We start from the raw sequence: 15,697 nt of genomic DNA, 5'->3' as shown, positions 1-15,697 counted from the left end.
CCGGTGAGTGTGTTAAATTATAAGGCACTAAAAGAGAATGACTCTCCCTAGACACAACAGAATATATATAGTTTACTGTTACATTAAGGTAAGATCAACAATAAAGTACTCCATCCAGTGAGAGATGAATATCGTTTAACGGACACAGTATAAAGATAGGAGCTACTGGTAATTTCTTGCTTTGGAGACGCGGATCTAGGTAGGATCTTCATAACCTGCCTTATGGCTCCAAGCAATGTTTTGACTCTGAGCACATGGTCTATTCAATTTGCAAATCTGGACACTAATACAAGAAAAATCACAAGAAAAAACGAGAAGATAGATAGGGGCTGCAAATTTTGAGACCTTCAGACAAAACGTCTGGAGGTATTTATGTATTTATTCCGATTTTAAGCTCTGGGTTCAAATAGCAGCAAGGTCAACTTTGCCTTTTATCTGTCCGATACTAGTCTAGTACCGAGGTTGTTGTTATCGATTTGTGTTAGAATATAAATAATACTCTAAAAGTTCATTAATATTTCCGATATAACCGGAATCAACACAATCTGAAAGATATTTATGTAAAATTTCATTTAAAAATATCCATTTTTCTGAAATTTATGAGGAAATAAAGTTGGTGGGGGCACACTAATGTAAACGTGTGTGTGTGTGCGAGCCGGTACTCCAGTATAGTTCTCGCCTTGATTTTTGTGCCTTTACGGGTGTGTGTTAGTGTGTAGGCGTGTACACACGTGCATATCTGTTTACTTATAATTAAATAGTCGTTTTATTTACATTTGTTTACGAATGGTACATGTTCAAGAGGTAGCTGATTAAGTCGTCAGAAACCACCTGTTAGATTGGTGAAGCGAAACGATTTTGAATTTACCATCCATAGGCACAAAAAAACGAAGCACATGGTTTTATCCCTATCTTGGAGAATAGGAAAGCGAAAATGACGCTGCAACTGTTGCATGACTCATGCTTTGTACTAATATAAACGGGAAAATGAGAATGAGAATGTGAGAGCGAAAGACAAGAAAAATCAATAAGCAAAATACAATTTTTCAGAAATTTGTAATACTATTGATGTAACAAAAAGAAGAATGAGCAAGGAGAGAAGCCGATAATAATATTAAAAGAAAAGAAAAAAAACAATAAGGGAACAATTAAAGGGTAGCAAAACGAAAGAAGTGGAGATCGGAGGTGTTTTGTTAACATACGTAAGAATGTATAAGGAGTGGTTGGCGGAGAAAGAAGACGGGAATTGGAATGTAGTGCATGCGAGTAGTGGAACAGAGTAAAGAAAGTTGAGAGAATAAATGAATCTGAGAGAGAGGGGGGACAGAAAGTGTGTGTGAGAGAGAGAAAGAGAGAGACATACACACACACACTCGCACAGTGAGAAAGAGAAAGCGAGTTAGAGAGGCAATATATATGTATACACCTTCGCGCGCGTGTATGTGCAATTGTTCTGCCTTTAACAAGTATATATAGACTATTATTTATCAAATAGGCAGTCTTTGTTTTGCTGTACAAATTCATATATCAGAGTATATAACACTGTGGTTTGACAGATTGAGGGTGAATTTTTAAACGAAACCTTACCGACAAAGACAAGTCAGGGAGAAGCGGTCAGTAATTACCGACGGACAAGTAAGCGAATCTTTCACTCTCTCTCACACACACTTTCTCTTTCTTTTTTCTTTCTCTCTCGCACATTACCACACTGCTGTTGTGTTTGTGTCTATGTATATATTATATTATGTAATCTATGTATGTATTACATATTTATGTATGCCATAAAACTTCTTTGCATTAAAAAAATGGTAATTTTCATTTCTATAGACGATTATATGAACGTCTATGGGTGGGTGTATATGAGCGCATACACAAGCACATGTATATAATATATGCTTAATATGTACATAATCTTGCTTTCACTTATCAAAAATAAATTTGTTCCTGGGTGAAATTTCAATTATCTGAAGACAACTTTTACCGCGGGTGAAATTGAATTTAACACGGCACACCACCAAATCATTCATTAATTTTTACAGTGTTACGGCTGCTTTCACCGGCAAACTGCAATACACAGTGTAAGCTAACAAGGGGGAGTCTGCACTGTCTCTCGACAAGCTAGAAATAGCAACCAAAATCTTCAAATAAAATACGAAAGTCTAAAAAGGAAGAATTCATTGATTACCATGTACTCATTAATTTCCGAACGAGATACAACTGGAATGCCTTTTACCATTGAGATTTATTAATCAGGTATACCATGGGTTAAACAGAAAATACGCTGTGGATGACCGGTCGGTTCAGATGTGTCAGAGAAATGCAAGAGTGCAGCGCCAATGACAAGACATGAAGCACCAACAGTTTAATTGTTATATATATATATAAGATACATACACACATGCTTATATGTATGTGTGCTTGTGAATGAGGATGTAATATATCATAAATGTATATCTGTGCGTGTGATATACCTGATATATACGAAATATGTGTAATGGATCATATATATGTATGTATACAAGATACAATATATCTGTAATATATATTATATATGTGTGTATAATATATATAATATATGTGTAATATGTATTATATATGTGTAACATTTTTTGAGTAGTATCAATATACGATATAACATACACACACGCACGATATATATATGTGTGTAATATGAAATGCATATGTAATATATGATGTAAATATGCAATTTCGTGTGTGTATATGTGTGTGTGTGGTTAGAGCTTGCTTCCCAACCACATGGTTCCGGATTCAGTCCCACTGCATGGCACCTTGGGCAAGTGTCTTCTACTATATAGTCTTGGACTAACCAATTCCCTGTAAGTGGATTTGGTCGACGGAAACTGAAAGAAGCCTGTTATATATATATATATAGAGATAGATAGATATATTTATATAGGGCTTTGGTTAGCCCAAAACTATATATATATATATATATATATAGGCTTGGGCTAACCAAAGCCCTGGGAGTAGATTTGGTAGACGGAAACTGAAAGAAACCTGTATATGTGTGTAAAATATCATCATCATTGTTTAACATCTGCTTTCCATGCTGGTATATATATATATATGTATGTATGTATTATATACATATTTATATGTGTATATATAAGTGATGTAAATTTGTATATGTGTGTGCACATGTTTGTATATATATGTTTGTGTGTGTGTGTATAATAGAATAAATGTCTAAACATGCAAACTATTAATAACATGTAAGAATTGATACATTCACACAGTTATGTCAACCAGGCTATCAGATGTCCTTACTCATCATGCCTTTCTATACCTCCTCTGACAATGCCCTTGTCTTCTATCTGGGTCTGAGTTTTTCGACTATGTCATTTTCTCATAGTCTTGGAGGTCTTTTGAGTTGTCTCTTTTGATCTCTTGGATACTACTCAACAACTACATTGGTCCCTCTATTGACTCTGAGCCTTATGATATGTCCAGCACAGCAGAACATGTACTTTCAATATGCTGCTTTTACATCATTCACTCCACTCTCTTTCTTCTCAGACTACATTTGGATATGCTCCCACAATGATACCTTCAGAATAGGTCTTTTATGATCAGCTGTATCATAGCCAATTATTTTTGTTCATTCTTCATAGTAGCCCATTTTTACTTAAATGCAGACAGAACAGTCATTTGTAGAGATAGGCATGTAAGGTTTTATTCAGTTGTGCTTTGAGCTTGTCTTTAATTGAGGCTCTCCATCTTTGGACTATATGTGTTTTGTTTTCACACAACATATTTTGAGGCCTACTACCGAACTCTGGGTTTCCACTTCTGTTAAGATGGTCTACAGCTGATCTGAAGTTTCTGTGATGAGCACAATGTCTCTTAATTGGAGGTATTAGTAACTCACTGTTGATACAGTCTTTCCAGTCATTGTCACTGTTAACCAGTGCTATGAAGAGATTGAGAGAGGTAGTATCCCCATCTTTGATGACCTTCCCAACTGGATCTCTTATAGGTGATAACAAAGCTACATCAGTGGTACATCCTGAGTTTGCCTCCTTGAGAAATTTAATGAAGTTTGCATCTTCAGACACTTCAGCTCTGTGTTGATCTTGATGCTATCGAAAGCTTTTTGTAATCAATAAGGTAATGTTACAAGGCAACTGGTACCCCTTTGCTATGTTAGAGGAATGTGGTCTATCATGCTGTAGTTGTTCTGAAAACTTGCTTCGTTCTTTGGCTGTTGATTATTGAGATGTTTCAGTAGTCTGGTGACTGTGAACATTGTAAAAATCTTGTAAAGGTGAGACAAGAGGAACATGGAATGGTAGTTTCTTATATTTTTGCTTATTACTCTTATAAAGCAAGGTAATACCAGACCAAGAGTATTTTCCCTGTTCCATATATGTTGCTAAGACAGTCCTGGGTTGGTGTTAGGAAGGGCAGCAAGCTGTCGAAATATACCAAATAGTATAGCTTAGTGCAGTCTTCTAATTTGCCTGTCAAACTATCCAGCTCACGCCAGCATGGAAGGAGTAATGATGGTATGTGTGTGTCATATATCACATGCACATACATATTATTTTTACAAAGAAAAGGTTGACAGTGACTTCAAAGTTTCATCTTATTTGTCTCCATCGGACTGTGAGACTTTTGATTTTCCAATCCTTATGTCTGTCTTTTGGTTCATCTTGTAAGTAGAGCAACATGGTTTCAAAATACGTGTGGTATATAAAGACATATTTTGATGAATAGGTTAAGTGGATAAACAGAAATAAGGAGGTTGGATTGAGAGAGAGAGAGAGTGGAGAGGACAAGCATTAGCTTTGTTGAATCACTGAATTATCATTAACTGCTATCAGGATAAAAGAAATATACTAGAGGGAGAAGCAACTAGAGGCATTGAATTGATAAACCAAGTTACTGAAACTGTTAAAGAGCAACTTATTAGGAAGAGAATTAACTTAGATGATACATAGTTCAGCTTTGTGTGATGAAGATGTACAACTGATGCCATTTTCTTAGTGAGACAACTTCAGGACTTGGATTTAGCTAAAACAGACTTCTGTACTTGCATTCATCAACCTGGAAAAAGCCTTTGATAGAGTTCCACACTATAATTTGGCGGTTACAAAGGGAACTAGTTAAAGATGGATAGCTTGTAAGAGCTGTGCAAACCTTGTACAGAGCTTAAGTCAAATTGTCTTGTTCAGAGTTAACAATGATTTCAACAATGATTTCAGCAAAAGATTTAAAGCACATTTAAAGGACCCTCAGGCAAGTTCTCAGTCTCATTCCCGTTTATAAATTCCCCAAGCTGTAACAGATGAGTTTAAGACAGGCTATCTATAGGACCACTTTTATGATGATTACCTAGTTCTTAAAGCTGAATTTGTAGAATATTTATGTTAAGTCCAAATACGAAAGCAAACCTGAGAATTGAAAGGCCTGAAAGTAAACATAACAAAAACTAAAGTTGTTGTAGGTGGGAAAGAGGTTACCATCAAGGAAAAGACCATGCTTGATGTGTAGAAAAGTTGTAGGTAAAAATTTTACAATGTATATTCTGTGTAAACTATGAATGCACATGAGGTGCAGTGGGTTAACAGGCAGGTTAACAGAGAAAATAGACTGTGTATGTGAAAGATGCACAGGAGTAGTTAACTTTAAGAGTACAGATGTAAGAAGTAGGTGATAGTTTTTGTTATTTAGATGTTACCTAACAGTGGATATGAGTGTTCCAAAAGCATAGAAGTCTGAGAAAGGTTCAAGTAGCTATTACCTCTACTAGGAACAAAAGGTTTATCTCTTGAAGGATTGATTTTATTAGGCTTAAGTGGTAGTAAGTCACATGCCTTGAATGCAGAAGATTTGCAAAGAAATGAAACAAACATGCTCTGTTGGAAGTAAAATGTTGGTATGCCTGAGCAATTGAGCATGAATGAATTGATAGCAAAGCTGGATGCAAAGGAATCAGGTGTAGTGTACAAGAAAGGACTGCATCGATATGGGTATGTAATACTTATGGATGACAGTTGTATGAAGAAGTATTCAAACTGAATAGAATTTTTTGAAGATATGGCCTCCGTGCCAGTGGCACGTAAAAAGCACCATCCATTCGTGGCCGTTGCCAGTCTCGCCTGGCCCCCGTGCCGGTGGCACGTAAAAAGCACCATCCGTTTGTGGCCGTTGCCAGCCTCGCCTGGCCCCTGTGCCGGTGGCACGTAAAAACACCAATCCGACCATCCATGGCCGTTTGCCAGCTCCGTCTGGCACCTGTGCGGGTGGCACATAAAAAGCACCCACTACAGTCACGGAGTGGTTGGCGTTAGGAAGGGCATCCAGCCGTAGAAACACTGCCAGATCAGACTGGGCCTGATGCAGCCTTCTGGCTTCACAGACCCCAGTTGAACCGTATAAACCATGCTAGCATGGAAAGCGGACGCTAAACGATGATGATGATGATGATGGGTCAAAGTGGTGAAGACTGATCTTAAGAAGCTGAACTTCACTAAGGAGATGACAAAGTATTGCAATGAGTTAGAACATGCTATGCTAGAAAAGACCTACCTATCCTGGTGAGCTCGTAACATAAGGTGGCGATCTGCTTAGCGGTACTTCATCTGTCTTTACGTTCTGAGTTCAAATTCCACCGAGGTCGAATTTGCTTTTATCTTTTCATATATTTTAAAGGCGGTGCTCCAGCATGGCCACAGTCAAATGACTGAAACAAGTAAAAGAGTAAAAGAATATCCACTGAAACTGACAAAATATATGTTGTAATAGTGGTGGTTGGTGGGATGTAGAATATCTGGGTCTCTTGCCAATAATGTTAATGTTAAGTCTGCATTTACTGCTCCACCGCCTTCCATTACCTTCATCACAAATACTCACCCCCAAAGCCTTGAGAGTGAAATGGTAGATGGAAACTGAAAGAAGCCATCATGTGTGTGTGTTCTTGTTTCTCTCCTTGATTTAACATCACAGGAAGGTTTTAAATGAATGCCATCATTATACCAGTGGAGTTTCTCATTTCCAGTCTTCCATGAAAGTATGTCCAGCCAGGAGAGAAATATTAGTTTGTCTGGTCATAAATGAAGGTTAGTGATAGGAAATCCACCAGCATAGAAAATCTGTCTCAATGAATTCCATGTGACCCATGCAAGTCTGGAATGGTGAACAATAAACCTATGATGATGTACGATGCCACTTGTATAATGAAAGATGGTATTACATTTAGCCTTATTAAACCCTCCTGCCATCATCTTGTATCATGTGACTTCTTTTCTATATTCAATACCCTCAACCATCAACCCTCTTCCAGCTATGTCTCTTTTCCTAATCATTACTCTCTCTTACCGTCACCCTTCTCCTTGTTTTTTATCACTTACTCTCTCTTACTGTCACCTTATAACCTAGCTTTATTGCTCTCCTTCAGATCTTTACCCTCTTTCACATGTACTGCTACCTCTCTCATCATTCTATCCCCACCCAATCATGACAAAACACGTCTCCAATACACTCTTGTAAAGTGATTGGTAACTGAATACAGACAACATGGTGGAGAAGTTACTCTTAAATCTTGTGTAGGACACACACACACACACACATGCATGTGTGTTTATATGCTTATACATGTATGTATATGCACATACATTAACACACATACATATGCATATACACTAGCACACACACACATCATTGTCATCATCACTTTACATTTCCTAGCCAACTACAACAACTCACAGACATAACCTTCTACTCCCCACACCTAACTACTAGAAACGTTTGGCAAACAATTCCCAAACTCCCCGCTGACCACCTACCAGTTATCATTTCAACACTCTTGCACCTCAATGAAGAAATTTTTTTTTCAGAATTCAACACTACAATCACTAATATTAACACTGCAGTAACATATATTTTAAAGACCAAATACCACAAAGCATTTTAACCATTTAGTGTTCAGATTATTCTATCAAACATAATACTTATTGATTCACATTGATTTGAATTAATCATGCATTATCTCATATCTTCAAGATGTTGATGGTGTAATTACTTAATGTAGAATAAAATTGTAGGGTAGGTGTGAGAGCCTGGATCTGGTCAGTTTGAACATAAAACAGATTAAATATTTTGGCCAGATATGGCTGGTTTAAATACTAAAGGGTTAATGAAATATTACACTGTATAACCTCCATCCTTGTCCTTGAGTACAGCAACTGTTGTTTCCTATTTGCTTACTCCTAGTAAGTATGAAACATTGCTAATATTTCCTTCAGATTTTGTTTTTGTTAGATTTATTCAAACCCCAAAGAATCCTTCTCAACACATGGTTATGATGCTCCCCACTATTCCTGCTCATGATCAGAGATGCACATATTGTCAGCTACAAAGGGACATGCTCAAGGGGTTAAGGTCAAGCAAATTTGTGGTATTGAACAGAATACTTACTATAATGATATTTCTGCTTCAACAGTTCAACACTGAATCTGTCTGAAATGTAATGGAAAATAGGTCAGTTTCAAAACATTGATGTTCAGGGAATAGTAGTCATTTCCTTTCATTTCTAGATAGAAACAAATAGGAAATAACACTTACTAACCAAAGACAAAAAAACAAAATAAAAATTTTGTTACACAATGCTTTGTTAGTCGCACCAGGAAGAGCTAACCTTTTAACAAAAAACGAAAAAAAGAACCTCAAAGTTAGTACACTAAAACTACATACAACCAAAATAATTCTCCGCATCAAAAAACCAGGTGTCAATGTAGGGCCTGATGGTTAGGGTGTTGCTCTCCTGATTGTAAGATCATGATTTTGATTATGGAACCAGGTGGTGTGTTGTGTTCTTGAACAAAATACTTTATTTCATATCACTTCAGTCCACTCAGCTGTACATGAGCTCCAGCATTAGCTAAGAAGTTGACCCTGTGACAGACTGGTGTCCCATTCAGTGTGGGAGTGTTCTAATCTCAGTCACTTACAGCCATAGAAATTAAGTTAAGTTCCAGTCTTATGAGTCCTACAACTCAGAACGGACCTAAAAATCAAACAACTAAACAAGGCAATAGAAATAGATAAATGTTAAAGAAACAGAAAACTGGCAAACATTAGTATCCAGCATAAGCTACTAAACAAGCAGAAAAAAAATCCACTCCTAAATTGAGTAATTAACGACAATAATAATGGCTACACGACAACAATGGTCTCATATCATAATGACAATCTCAAATGATATACCTACTTTGCAACATCTAGCAAATGCCCTCATCAGATATACATAGAAAATTGACCACAAAAAAAGAAAAATTAAAATAGAACTACAAAAGGACAAGTATGCACCCTCCTTTTCCTATCTTTTTTTTTTTCTCTTTGATAATGGGTCACACCCAGAATGAAAGTGTCAGATTCTATTGTTCCTTCCTTTGGGATTTTGAACTTCATTATATTCTTTTTTTGTTGCTTCTTTGTTTTATATGAGGTGGTATCAAAAGGTTCCTGGACTAGTTATGTTTAATAAAAGTAACTTATTTGCCTTCGAAACAGTCACCTTGCACAGCAATACATCGGTCCCAGTGTCCCTGCCACTTTTGGAATCCAGCCTGGAAGTCATTTACCATAAGTGTGTTGAGGACCTTCTGCATTTCACCCTGGATCTCAACAACACTGTTAAAACCTTTGAGCTGCATTTTCATTTTGGAGAAGAAATAGAAATCCACAGGTGCTAAATCTGACGAATAGGGTGAGTGTGGAAGCAATACCATATTGTTTTTGGTGAGAAATTTTCGAGTGAGGGAGCTTGGTGACAGGATGCATTGTTGTTGTGAAGAATCCATTTCTTCACACTCCACAGATCCAGTCACTTTCGCCAAATGTCCTCCCTCAAACACTTCAAAACATTGCAGTAGAACTCTCAATTGACAGTCTGGCCAGGAGTCAAATTTTCCATGCACAACACCACATTTCTTGGAGTGACGTTTGTGGCAGGTCTTCTAGATTGCTCATTGTTTTTCAGGGACATTCCTCCACTTTTGAAGCACCCAACCCACTCAAAACATTGTGAATGACCCTTTGCCTCATCACCATAAGCTTGCCAAAGCATGCTCAGTGTCTCTGTTGCAAACTTCTCAATTTTACTTAGGCTCTTTGTTCCAACTTCCTGTCCATGACAAAAATTGTACACTGCAGTATACATCTGATCACAAAAACTCAAATTTCACAACTTGTGAAGTAAACACAGTAATGTCGCTCAGCAAACTACCTCATGAAGGTCACTGCTAGCGCTCACTGTGTACACAACAATGTGTTGCCTTCTGTTGGCATGTTACAGAACTAGTCCAGGAACTTTATGATACCACTTCATATTTCTACACTTTTCAGGCACATGCTTTCAGAGAGGCACACAAATGTTAACAAACACATAGTAACTCACATGCATGCATATGTATATACACACTCACACTCACAAACACATACACACATGCAAGATGGTCTTTCAGTTTCTATCCCAGGGTTATTGTTTGAAGACATATGCCCAAGGCACTGTGCAGTGGAACTCGACCATGTGATTGTGAAGTAAACTTCTTAGCCAAAACAATGATGCTTGTGCCTATCATGAATATTACTTAAGCTAAGGCAGCAAGCTGGAAGAAATGTTAGCATGCCGGGTGAAATGCTTAGCGGTATTTCGTCTGTCTTTATGTTCTGAGTTCAAATTCCGCCGAAGTCGACTTCACTTTTCATCTTTTCGGGGTTGATAAATTAAGTACCAGTTTCATATTGGGGTCAATCTAATCGACTGCTCCCTCTCCCCAAAAATTTTGGGCCTTGTGTCTAGAGTAGAAAAGAATATTACTTAAACTAATATTTCTATACATGGTTATAGAATAAGGACACCTACATTGTTGAGAACAACTGCATAAAACTTTGTGCTAATATACTTCAAAACTTTGGCCAGCTTTGAGAAGTAATTTACAGAGTCCTATCAGGAATTTTATGGTGAAATAGTTTTGTAGATAGGAACATACAAAAGAAAGTGAATTCTAAAAGTAAATTTAGAATAATGATAGTAAGAAAATGAATGTTGAAAGTAAAGAGAACATTAAACGTCAAATTTACATAGTTTGGACTAGAAAGCTTGACAATGTTTTGACATGAGATAATAAAAGGTGTGAAGTGTTTAGAGTTTGCATGATAATATGTCAGAACACACAAGAATGTCACTCGGGAGAATCCTGTTCAAAGTGTTAAGAGCACACTTGCCTTCTGTGGCAGATGGTCATGAAATAAGTATGTGAACATGTCAGTATGAGAGGTTAATTAAAAATGACTTAGGTAGGAATATGGCTGTGGAGATCAATTTGGAGATGGTGAATAGTCTTTGAGATATTGTTGCTAAGATGTTGGAAAGTCTCTCGTTAACTTAGTATTAAATTATTCGTATAATTGAAACTAAAGTGGGTACTGAAAAGTTTTGGCTTTGAGTAAAAGAAAATACAGGAAGATCAGTTAATTATGATTTTATTCAACATATTCCCCTCTCAGATTCACACACTTATTACAGTGGTTCTTCAGTTTTTACTAAGCCCCTTAAAACAACTCGGATGGTTGGACCTTCAACCAAGCATTTCGCAATACCCTCAAAGCCATGAACTTTACAGTACCCCCTTGCAGTTTGTAGCAGAGGCCACCAAAGTGAAGCAGTTATAGAAAGAAGATAACCTGCCATATTGAAGGACACACACACACACATATATTATATATAAAGAATTATAAGGTGGCAAGCTAGCAGAACCATTAGCATGCCAGATGAAATGCTTAATGGCATTTTGTCCATCTTCACATTTATGAGTTCAAATTCTGCCAAAATTGACTTTGCCTTTCATCCTTTCAGTGTCAGTAAAATACATACTGGTTAAGTATTGGGGTTATTGTAATGAACTTAACCCCTTCCCTGTAATTGCAAACATTGTGTCAGAATTTGAAATCAATATATAAAGAATTATATTCAGAACAATTATATAAATAAACAAGCTGTGATATTGACTACATAGGAAACGTTCTCAGCCAGCTAGATTATTCCTTTCAAACACAAGTTTCATTGTAGTGCTAAGCTTATCGGTGAACTGAAGGTATCTAGTAAATATTACCAAAGTAGATTGCTTCTCTTGATCAGCCTAAACTATTAAAAGGAGCAAAAAGTCTAATTGTGTTACTTAGGGCTGCAAAGGGAAACATGTAACATTGAAAATTTTTAAGTTATAAAATTTCTTTTTCTATAAAGAGCTATAACAATATACAACATTGTGGATAACAACATACAATACTAACAGTAACACAATTCTAATTTTGAATATCTGAGTACTTCATTCAATTTTCCTATACCAACAAATATATACATTCTTGTATATATTTATTTAGTGATTTATTTGCTATTACTCATAGTGTAGTAAGTTACACTGAATCTATACCTTGCTGACAGGCAGAAATGTGTTCTGGAGTTGTCTTTTGCGCTTGCTAGAAAAATGAAAAAAATTAATAGGAGGGCTCTGAAAGGGGTCTCAGGGAGTAGCATCCCTGCCTTACTGAGCTAGTTTTCGACCACATTTCTTAAAAATAATGGTAGAGGCCTTGGTCTCGGGACCACTCATGTCTAGAAACAGAGGTTGGGGGTAAGCAAGGGTATGCTCCCCGTAGAAAATCCAGCTCCAAAAAAGCCTCATGATAGCAAAGGAGAATGGGCACCAGCCAGCCCAAAGGTTGGGGTGGGCTGCATCTGCCTACCTCAGTTGCTGTGGCATTGAGGTGGATCTGTCCCTCACCCAAATAGTGGGCGCCAGGCCCAGATTTGAAGTACTGGATGATGATGATAATCATTAACTTAAGCAATGCAGATACTTACTGATCAATTGTTTATCATGTGGATGCTATCACAAGTATCTAATAACTAATCAAAACAGTAATTTATTTTCAGTCTTAAAAAAATTTATATTAATGATGTACTTGGTTTTCAATTCTCTTATAAAATGACTTCTTTGTGATTTTCATTGCCACAAAATCATAGAATAGTTTACTGGTATCAACACAGCTATTGTTTTGTTTTATTGAACAATGTATTCTGTTTATTAGAGATAATTTCAACATTTTCTTCATCAGCACATCAAATCATTAATGATATAATACATGATATTGAATTAGTTTTCCATGAACTTTCCTATCTTCATTTTTTAATTAATTCAGTATTTAACAATAAGATTAATTTGACAAAGATGAACAAGTTCAATGGAAAAAAAAAAAGTCTGTTGTTTAACTCTTAGCATTCAGATTACTCTGTAATGTTTATTTATATTCACATTATTTTGATTAATCATGTATCTTCAAGATTTCAATGATGTTATTGTTTATTTTTAAAATGGCATTGTAAGGTAGGTGTGAGAGGTTGAATCTGGTCAGTTTGAATAGAAAACAGGTTGAATATTTGGGACAAATATGGCCAGTTTTAATGCTTAAGGGTTAAGTTCATCAACTGTTTTATTGTTGATATTTGAAAATAGAAGGTATCCATACCAAGAAAAGGAACTGAAAAAGCAATAAGAAAAATAAAATTAATGTTGTGACCTGAATATTGTACTTGCTTTAGAAATTTACTTCGACAGTTTGTGTGGTTGTATTTTCTACAAGGCGTATAACTTCAATAAATCTGAGTTATCTCAACAGAAATAGTTTCAAACATGACATGACTCAACAGACTGTAACAGACAAAATGCTTTCCACAGTTAAGGTCAAGGAAATTTTGAATAGCTGTATCTGATTTCTACAGTAAAAGCATTAATGTAAAGCCTAAAATCTCTTACAGATATAGTGGAGTGTTGGAGAAAAAGAGACATGGTTTAGTGAACAAATTATGACAAAACAGTATACTCAGCAAACGCAGAGAAATGAAAACCATTGTTGTTGCAGTATCAAATGTCAAAGGACACAATTTGATAATGGGGGGAGTGGCTGGAGCGTTAAAATGTTGAAGGAAGAGTGAATGTTTGTTTAGTTGTGTATGTGTATGGTGAGTGCACAATCTCCAGTATTTTCAGACAAAACACACACATGAAAAAGCAAGATCAGTATTTATTACTTAGTTTGCTCATGAAATATATGTAACCACCTCCATCGGATAGTATGGTATAGGGTTGAATGTGTTATGGTTTTAGCTGTGAGCTATTCACAAACAGTAAGTTTTATGGATATGCTTCTTCAAATATTTATTATCTATATGTTTTTGTTTTTTGGGGATTTTCTTTTTACCTACTGAGTTAGGAGTAAGATGCAGTGCTCATGACTTTTGCCTGCTCTCCAAGACTGGTGAGCTTGATGCTGTTGATGTTCCTACTTAGGTCAGCAAACTGGCTGAATCATTACTGTAACAGACAAAATGCTTGGCAGCATTTTTTTCCAGATTCACATTCTGAGTTCAAATGTTGCTGGGATCAACTTCACCTTTCATCCTTTCAGAGTCAGTAAAGTAAGTACAAGATGAGCACTGGGATCAATGTAACCAACTTAACTCCTCCCCTGAAATTGCTGACCTTGTGCCAAAATTTGAAACCAATATTCCTACCAGAAAGATGTGAGCAGAGAGAATATTCCACAGGACTGATGGTCAGGGGAGGAAGGAATGAGCATAGTGATCAGTGCAGGGCCATAGGGCTTGGATGCAACAAAGGCGACGAGGTGGAGAGAATGGGTTGGGTGTGCCTGAGTGGTGGAGGTATGAGACCAGAAAGTGCTGAAGAGCAGAGGCCATTATGGTAGTGATAGAAAAGACAGAGAAAGTGGCTTAGTGGTTAGAGTGTCGAACTCATGATCGTAAGGTTGTGGTTTTGATTCCTGGACCAGGCAATGTGTTGTGTTCTTGAGCAAAACACTTCATTTCACATTGCCCCAGTTCACACAGCTGGCAAAAATGAGTAATCATGCGATGGGCCGGCGTTCCGTCCAGGTGGGGAATTTCTGTGCCACTGAAACCAGGAAACCAGTCCTTATGAGCCTGGCATGGCGCGAGAAGGAACATTTTTATATATTTTTAACAGCATGCCAGTGGGTTAGAGGCCATTTTCCGTTTATGATTTTAATACTTATTAGTTGAGTGATTTTTCTCTGGATGCAGCTCAGGCTATCTGTGTACATAGCAGCAGCACAATCCTGGATGTGAAAGTACTGTTGAACATTGTACCCAGTACTGTTAAACATTGAGTCTCTACTGCGGAATGGTTTTGCATTTGCTCTTCTTGGAGATTGTGCATAGCTGGGTAAAGATGTTAATGGTGGTTGAAAATGAGTACAGAGTACCGAGTAGAAGGTGTAAGTTTAGGGTGGTTAGTAGTAACACCAAGTAGATCATACATGTAGAAAAGGAGTAAATAACAAGTGCTAAGATGCACCTGAGTTAATAGGTGCATCTATTAATCATTGGACTGCAGTCACTTAGGAGCACCACCTTGATGGGTTTAGTTGGACAAATCAACCCCAATGAGATTATCTGACAAGAAGCTCTTGATTCAAATGATTAGTAATAGGGTAACTAATAGAGAGTAAAAAAAATCAAAAATCTGAAATAAAGATTGTATGACATTGTTACTGAACACCAGTTCTGAATGGGTTCATTAAGGAGTCTCTATGTGGTTCACTTTATTAGAAATAGAAATAGCAACCAAAT

General features: G+C 36.8%; 1 protein-coding gene across 2 annotated transcripts in view; it reads left to right on the top strand.

Annotated features, from left to right (window-relative positions):
* The first annotated feature begins 1,211 nt into the window (after window positions 1-1,211).
* LOC115213502 (unconventional myosin-Ic) overlaps window positions 1,212-15,697 on the top strand; it is a 188,687-nt gene continuing 174,201 nt past the window's right edge. For both annotated transcript variants that reach the window (XM_029782509.2, XM_029782508.2), the window contains exon 1: window positions 1,212-1,635. The gene's annotated coding sequence lies outside the window, so the exon portion shown is untranslated. The remainder of the gene's footprint in view (window positions 1,636-15,697) is intronic.

The sequence above is a fragment of the Octopus sinensis genome, linkage group LG6 (genome assembly GCF_006345805.1).
Source record: "Octopus sinensis linkage group LG6, ASM634580v1, whole genome shotgun sequence".
In the NCBI taxonomy this organism is placed as follows: domain Eukaryota; kingdom Metazoa; phylum Mollusca; class Cephalopoda; order Octopoda; family Octopodidae; genus Octopus; species Octopus sinensis.
Note: the sequence above shows the minus strand (reverse complement) of the source record. Positions and strands in the feature narration are given on the sequence as shown.